Genomic DNA, 8,341 nt, shown 5'->3' with positions numbered 1-8,341 from the left:
TATGTGGTGAGTACTATTTTTGAGGTTCAGATGCCCAGATATTATCTTTAATATTTTGTAAACTTTACAATGTCTATTTATTGAAATTCTATATCAGCCAAGTCAGATATCAATATTGTAATGATGGGGCTGTGACAGTATGGATTTTTACTATGGTGAAAAAGCAAAATATGCCTGCTCTTTGGCAATTTATTGCCAGTGACTTGTTAGCATGTAAATGAATATGGGTAATAAAATACAGTAAATAGAATAATAATTCTGATGAGAATATTGCAGTTGAAATCCATTTTGGGGCCCAGTGCGATCATTCACAAAAATGTGTAGGCTGATTTTATTATTACTTTATGTTATTTATTTATGTAATTTAGATGGATTGGGGTGTTGAGTCACTTATTAAATCTCATCTTTAGATTTTGATTGATCCTGTTTTTCTGAGAGCCGGTATGTCTCAGATGGGCGGGGCAGCCTGTTATATAGTAAGAACCTGTTCTTTTTTGTTCTGAAAATGTTTGTTTATATTCCACATGAAATTTAAAACAATTATTTATTTATTTGTTAAATAATCTTTATTATATCTTGTTTTTACCTAGAACAACAGTTTAATAATATTCTACTTTATCTTTGATTCGTTTGTATACATTAAATGTGATATTTCACATAGATTTTACCACAATTCTACCTTACTGGTACTTCTATATATTTTTTTACTGGCACAGTAGGTAGTGTGGGTGCCACTCAGCTCCCGGGTACAGGTAGCCTGGGTTTGAACCCTGCATCACACACTCTTTGGTAATAAGAGGAGTATTTGTGCAGGGCTTCTGTGTTATTTTGTTCCTTCAGGTCGTTTATTCCTTGTGTTATTTTATAAATATAAATGAATATTAAAATGTTGTATTTATTTTACGTTTCACTGGGGTTCATAGCTGTACTGGTGTAACTCAGACTCACTGGATCATAAATAACATCCTGAATATGTTTATTACAGCTCTGTGTGTTTGTTGGGTGGAAACGATTCAGATTCGTTCTTCAGATGCCTGGACAGATCAGGATCACAATTCCTAATATACACCGATCAGCCATAACATTAAAACCACCTCCTGGTTTCTTCCTGGCTCCACTTACCATATAGAAGCACTTTGTAGTTCTACAATTACTGACTGTAGTCCATCTGTTCCTCTGCATACTTTTTAAACCTGCTTTCATGCTGTTGATGATCCAGGACCCCCACAGAGCAGGTATTATTTAGGTGGTGGATGATCTCAGCAGGATCTCAGCACTGCAGTGACACTGACATGGTGCTGGTGTGTTAGTGTGTGTTGTGCTGGTAGGAGCGGATCAGACACAGCAGCGCTGCTGGAGTTTTTAAATACCGTGTCCACTCACTGTCCACTCTATTAGACACTAGTTGGTCCACCATGTAGATGTAAAGTCAGAGACGATCGCTCATCTATTGCTGCTGTTTGAGTCGGTCATCTTCTAGACCTTCATCAGCGGTCACAGGACGCTGCACACGGGGCGCTGTTGGCTGGATATATTTGGTTGATGGACTATTCTCAGTCCATCAGTGACAGTGAGGTGTTTAAAAACTCCAGCAGCGCTGCTGTGTCTGATCCACTCATACCAGCACAACACACACTAACACACCAGCACCATGTCAGTATCACTGCAGTGCTGAGAATGATCCACCAACTAAATAATACCTGCTCTGTGGGGGTCCTGACCACTGAAGAACAGGGTGAAAGGACTACAGTCAGTAATTGTAGAACTACAAAGTGCTTCTATATGGTAAGTGGAGCTGATAAAATGGACAGTGAGCGTAAAAACAAGGAGATTTCTTCTCTCTTTCTGTGAGGTGATGCTGAAGATGAAAAATTCGGCGTCCCAGAATAATTTTTCTCCTGTTTTAGATTTCGGCGGCGTGAATAATTTACTTGGGATGAATTTTCACTCTGGAGTTTCGGATCTGCGGCGCAGTTTAGTTTTGCGACGTATTAAAAACCACAGACGCTTTAAAACCGCTTATTTATTATTATTATTATTTAGATTACGTCTGATCTCGTTAATCTCTTTAGCAGTGAGACACAGACTCTTTTTCAGCTTCTTATCCTTCAGAGAATCTTTCAAAGCCTCAATTTCACCCTGTTTGAGCTTCTTCTCCAGGTCATCAATCAGTTTCTGGCTGTTTTCAGGATCAGAGACCCAGTCTTCCAGTTTGGCCATGGTGGATAAGGTCTTGAGATCTGTTGAAATGTAGATAATGTAGTTGTTTACACAGTGTATCAGATTTTCATTTGTACACTGGCTACTGCAGTTGAAGGTCAAAGCTTTGCAAACACTGGTAGGGAACACATTATCGTAAAAAGGAATTTGTGTCCTTACTGGTTTATTTTATTTTTGCATATTTGCAACTTTTAGTTTTTTTGCACCTCTTAAAAAAGTGTAATATAAGACAAGGGGCAGATAATTTGTCACAGCACACATATCATGACAGTACTACACTTTAAATAATTTTCTGCAATGGTTTCTTTTCTTTGACCGAATTATTGAAACCCAAACCCTGAATTTGATGCGTATAACACATTCCAATAAAAGTTACAGAATGTTGAAGTGGAGAAGGGTTTTGGGACTTAACAAAGATACAAGTTACCATCAAGGCATCTTTTCTTGGGAAGTCTGTAGTTATTTTAGCACGGTGATACCAGGCCTCATTCTGCCTGCACTACAACAGTGCGGCTTCCTAGACACAGAGTGTGTGTGTGCTTGACCAGCCTGCCTGCAGTCCAGATCCACAAGAAACACTGCAACAATCAGTGTCCTCAGTTCCAGACGCATTAAAAAGTCTCATTAATAAAAATGCTGATGGGACTTGGTAGGGAACACACCCCCGTCCTGACTTTTTTGGAGTTACAGCATCAAATTCTAAACGTGTTTCTATTTACAAACTAGAATATCTGTCTCGCGTGTGTCATTAAGAATCTTTTCTTTGTACTTTTATCAGTTAAATAAAGATTTAAGGGAAGTAACACATCACACATTCTTCTTTTTACTGTCATGTATTAAACGTGACCCGTCTGTGTTGCTCAATTACAGATTAATAAATGATTGCCGTAGTTTTGAATTTTTTTATTGTCGTCCTGGTCAGGGTCGCGGATGGTCTGGTTTCACCAGAAAAGACTGGGTGCAAGGCAGGAATACCCTGGATGGGATGACGACATTAAAGCATTAATAGATTTTAGTGGGTTAGTAAGAATTTAGTTTTTACTTACTTGGAGAATTATTGAGACGGTTATCTGGTTCATCCACGCCGTCCTCTGTTTGACTCCTAAACCTCTTCCCTGTGTAAACATGTAAGAAAAAATAACACACACACAGAAAAATCACAAATACCTTCAAATCATCAAGCAAGACCTTAATATACCTAAAAATGACTAAATGTATAAAGGTATTTTAATGATTTACTTTAAGTGTTTCAGCCAAATCAGTTATATGAAATAAATGATGTCTGGAAAAGAGTAGGGCTGGGTATCGCCACTAATTTCCTGGATCGATTCGATTCGATTCACAAGGTCCCGATTCGATTCGATTCGATTTCGATTCAACACATTTAGGCATATTTGAGTTACATTAACAGGTTTTGTTTAAATATGTACAGATGTTCAGAGAACGAATGTGATAATTGTACAAAGAACATAATATTTTCATTAATAAAAATATTTGTGTATTTTGTTTACATAAATAATTACTCCAAAACAGAAAACAGTAACATTCATTTTTTATTATTATTTTATATGTCTGACACGCTACAACATTGTAAATGTAATGTAAACATACACCTGGCTGTTGAACAGCTTATGCCAAGTTTACACGACACGACACTCTGATTAACACCTGGTCGCTGTAATGTTCACACTACACGACTGATCGGCGATGGGGGGTTTTACACTACACCATCTATCACCAGGGGGAATCACAGGTGAGCTTCTCTGCTCTCCAAAACTACGTTCTGTCACGAAAACACACGTGAGAAGTGATGAAAGGTTTAATGATACCACGTCCAAACATGCACATCAACAAGTAGCGAGAGATGAAAGTTTGTGCGCCGATGAAATAAATGAATCTGAGTGGATTTGGCAACACGAGCAGCATGGCTTGTTCTATAGTGAGTTGGAGGTTAATAAATATTTTGTTTTGTAGAGAACGATCAGGTCAGAAATACTGTAAAACTCGCGTGTGCTGATGTATTCTGATAGAAACTATATTGCGCTCCTGAACCACCTGTTTACAACCTCGCCCCTGTGTTTCCCCTCGCTGTTTCTCACATTGATTGAGAGCCGAGTTTTGATCGCAGAGCGAACACCGAGTTCCTCCCGAATCCAGCACCGACCCGTCACCGAGCGAAAATCAGGGCTAGAATCATGTAGTGTGAACCAGGCATAACTTGAGCTTCTGCCATGCTGAACTGATGTGCAGGTCAGATCTCGTTGCGCAAAAAAACACTGGCTGGTCACGCGAGATTAAAGGGGGTAACAGATTTCCGTGTGCACCGTAAAAAAGGGGCGTATTTAAAAGATCGATCTCGAGTTTATATGAATCGATATCGGATCGTTCAAATAAAGATTGATTCGAATCGAAAAATCAATTTTATAAACCCACCCCTAGAAAAGACTGTTCCAGAATTTCTGTGTTTGCTGTGTACAGACTCCAGTGGCCTGTACACAGCTCTGTCCCTAACCCCACTGAACACCTTTGAGATGCACTGGAACACTGAGGCCCTCTTGTTCAACATCAGTGCCTATAGGCAGTCCAATAATCTCATGGTCGAGTGTCCACAAACTTGTGGCCTAATAGTGCCCTACAGCAGTGGTCCCCAGCCACTGGGCCGCAGACCGCTACCAGTCTGTGGGTCATTTATTACTGGGCCGCACAGAAAGAAAAAATAATTAGAGACGCTACAATAGCAATGAAAACACTGCGCCAATTTTCAACACACTTCAGGCGCTATTGCCTCCTATCACCACTAGGTGGGAGCTACATCTTGTTGCATTGAAAAAAGCTGATTTTCCATTATTGTGAGTTAGTTATTACACAGTTACATAGTTATTTTATTTTAAATCCTCCCACCCTGCCAGTCCGTGACATTATGTCTTAAATAAAACCGGTCCATGGTGCAAAAAAGATTGGGGACCTCAGCCCTATAGGTCAGAGTTTTACTGTGACTTACTCTCTGGTTCGGCATTGTCAACCTCATTTCTGTTAGAAATGTTAATAAATCAACCAACAAACCAATGATCATGATCAATTCTGTCATTTCTTACAGCCAGCAGTTAATATTCGGCTCCTTTAGTGAATAAGTTCTCTACAGAACTTGTTATCAACCTACACCAGTAAAATGCTTAACTTTGCACCCCTGGGATCAGATGAATCCCCCCCCCATCTCCAAACCGGCAGGTGTAGCAACAATTCATAACAAGTATGTTCTTTTTTGTCTAATAATTATTAGTTTTAAAGCTAAAAGTGACCAAATTCTTTTGATGTTACTGTTTTACTGCCATATTTGTTATGTTGGGCTGGTTTTTGATTCAGTAAAGCATGAAAACTTATTGACCTCACACTCAGTGATGTGTTATTCTGAAGGATCACTATATATGCCCATTGGTTACTGGTTACCATCAACTAATGACCATTAGGACTTGGTAAGGGGAAGAGGTATTTATCTAAAACACAGTCGTCAGCTGGAACAAAATCACAGAAGCAATTAATAGAGTTCTATTATTATGATTTAAAAACAAAACTCAAAAGTCAGGCTTACCCAGTTCTTTCATTAAATCAGACTCGTTCTCTTTTAGCCAATCATAAACACACTGATAGGCTTTCTCGCTGTTCAGGTGCTCGTATAATTCTCTCATTTGTTTCTGGCTGGTTGTCTGTCTTTTGATGTTAGAATACATTTCAGCTTTAATAATGCCCTTCCCACGCAGAACATCAGCCAGACCTAATGGATTTCTTGTCCTTTTGATAAGTTCCGCCTGGTGTTTCTTCAGAAAATGCTTTGCACCGAGTTCTGCCATGGCGCCTGTACAGCAAACAAACAGTGTGTTAGAACAAACAACCCTACAGAGAGCTGCTGGTGACCTTATCAATATGCATAATTCATGCCCACGCTCTGTTAACATGTGGGATGAGAGCCTAATGCACGGCCATGACTAACATTTGTGAACGATATTATTAAAGTGTGAAGTTAAAGCTCTTAAGGGAAGCTAAATCTCGTGCTCTAGGGCCAGAGAGAGCATGAGTTCACTACCAGTCTGAAATAATACCCACATTCTTCCCTGTGTCCCTGCCAGCAGTAATGCCCAGTCACACCGAGCTGTCCCACAGTGGCTGGCATTTGTTTGGCACCCAGTTTTTTTTTTACAGTGTGCATGCACATATAATACATTAGTGACATAAAGTAAAATAATACATGTCACTATTTGTAATAATTAGATATAAACAGCTTTAAAATAAATGTGCAGATGAGAGTTTCCTGTAGAAGACATGTTCACTTACTTTCACTTAGAAAATCAACTCATAATCAAATAGAGGAGCACAAACTTTACACCATTTATTCCTTTTAAAGCCAGAATGTAATAATAATAATAATAATACATTTTATTTATAACGCACTTTACATTTGAAAACAAATCTCAAAGTGCTACAGAAAAACAGTAATATAAAACATGAAATATAAAACAAATATAAACATAGCATTATGAGACATACATCATAAAATCAGCGTTAATTTAACAGTCATAACATCTGTTAAAAAGTAAAGTTTTTAGACCCTTTTTAAAACTCTCAATCGTCTGTGGTGCCCTCAGATGGTCAGGAAGGGCATTCCATAGACGAGGAGCAGCAGAACAGAAAGCCCGATCACCCATGGTACTTAGTTTAGTTCTGGGAATGTGGAGAAGATTTGATTTTGCAGAAAGGAGGGATGAAATTTTAGGGGTAAGAAGTTCTTTCATGTAGGGCGGTGCATTTCCATAGATGCACTGATATGTAAGGAGAGAAATTTTATATTCTATCCTTGCAGAGACAGGGAGCCAGTGGAGTGAAAGAAGGATAGGTGTAATGTGCTCGTGTTTCCGTACTCTCAGCAGGATCCGTGCAGCACTATTCTGGATATACTGCAATCTCTGGAGACTCTTGGTAGAAATCCCGATGAGAAGTGCATTGCAGTAATCCAGCCTGGAGGAAACAAATGCGTGAACCAGCTTTTCAGCATCTGAGATGGTGATGGTAGGACGAAGTTTGGCAATGTTTCTGAGATGATGAAAGGAGGTCTTGCATAGATGTTTAATATTGGCTTCAAAAGTGAGTTGAGGGTCGAATTTTATGCCAAGATTGATAACCGTTGAAGAGGGAGAAATAGTATGACCAGCCAGTGTAATACTGGTTATAGGGGATGACTGGGTCTGGAGTGAGGTGCCAACCAACATCACTTCAGTTTTTGCACTATTTAGCTGAAGAAAGTTGTGTTTCATCCACAAACTTATCTCCTCCAGGCAGGCAGAGAGTATTGAAAGAGATGCTGATGAAGATGATGATGAGGGAGCAGCAGAATGGAGGGAATTTGTGTCAATTTTCATGTAAAGTTGTATATCATCAGCGTAGCAGTGAAATGAAACTCCATAGCGTTTTATAATTTGGCCAAGGGGAAGCATGTATAGGGTGAAAAGGACGGGGCCCAGGACTGACCCCTGGGGGACTCCGCATGTCACAGCATATGACTGGGACCTTGCATTTCCAATAGAGATGTACTCTGTTCTGTCGGTAAGATAGGACTGAAACCAAGCCAGGGCAGCATCAGTGAGTCCAATGGTGTGGTATAACCGGCGTAAGAGCATACCATGGTCAATGGTGTCAAATGCTGCCGATAAATCCAGGAGGACAAGCAGAGAAGGTGAGCCAGCGTCAGCCATCATCAGAAGGTCATTGGTAACTTTAACCAAGGCCGTTTCTGTGCTATGAGCAGAGCGGAAACCAGACTGAAATTTTTCAAAAAGGTTGTTGTGTTTAAGGTGATCCTGGAGATAAGTGTCAACTACTTTTTCCAATACCTTAGAGAGAAAAGGAAGATTGGAGATAGGCCTATAATTTGCCAAAACTTCAGGATCAAGTGCTGTTTTTTTTAGAAGTGGTCTAATTATGGCAGTTTTTAATGAAGGTGGAACATAGCCAGCTTGGAGGGAGAAATTTACTACAGTTGTAATCAGAGGACTTATAGTAACGGTGTGCACTTTTACTAAAGCAGTAGGAAAGGGGTCCAGGGCATTTATGTAGAGTAAATGTGGACTCT

Source organism: Trichomycterus rosablanca, chromosome 9 (genome assembly GCF_030014385.1).
Source record: "Trichomycterus rosablanca isolate fTriRos1 chromosome 9, fTriRos1.hap1, whole genome shotgun sequence".
In the NCBI taxonomy this organism is placed as follows: Eukaryota; Metazoa; Chordata; class Actinopteri; order Siluriformes; family Trichomycteridae; genus Trichomycterus; species Trichomycterus rosablanca.
This window is presented reverse-complemented; position numbering follows the sequence as displayed.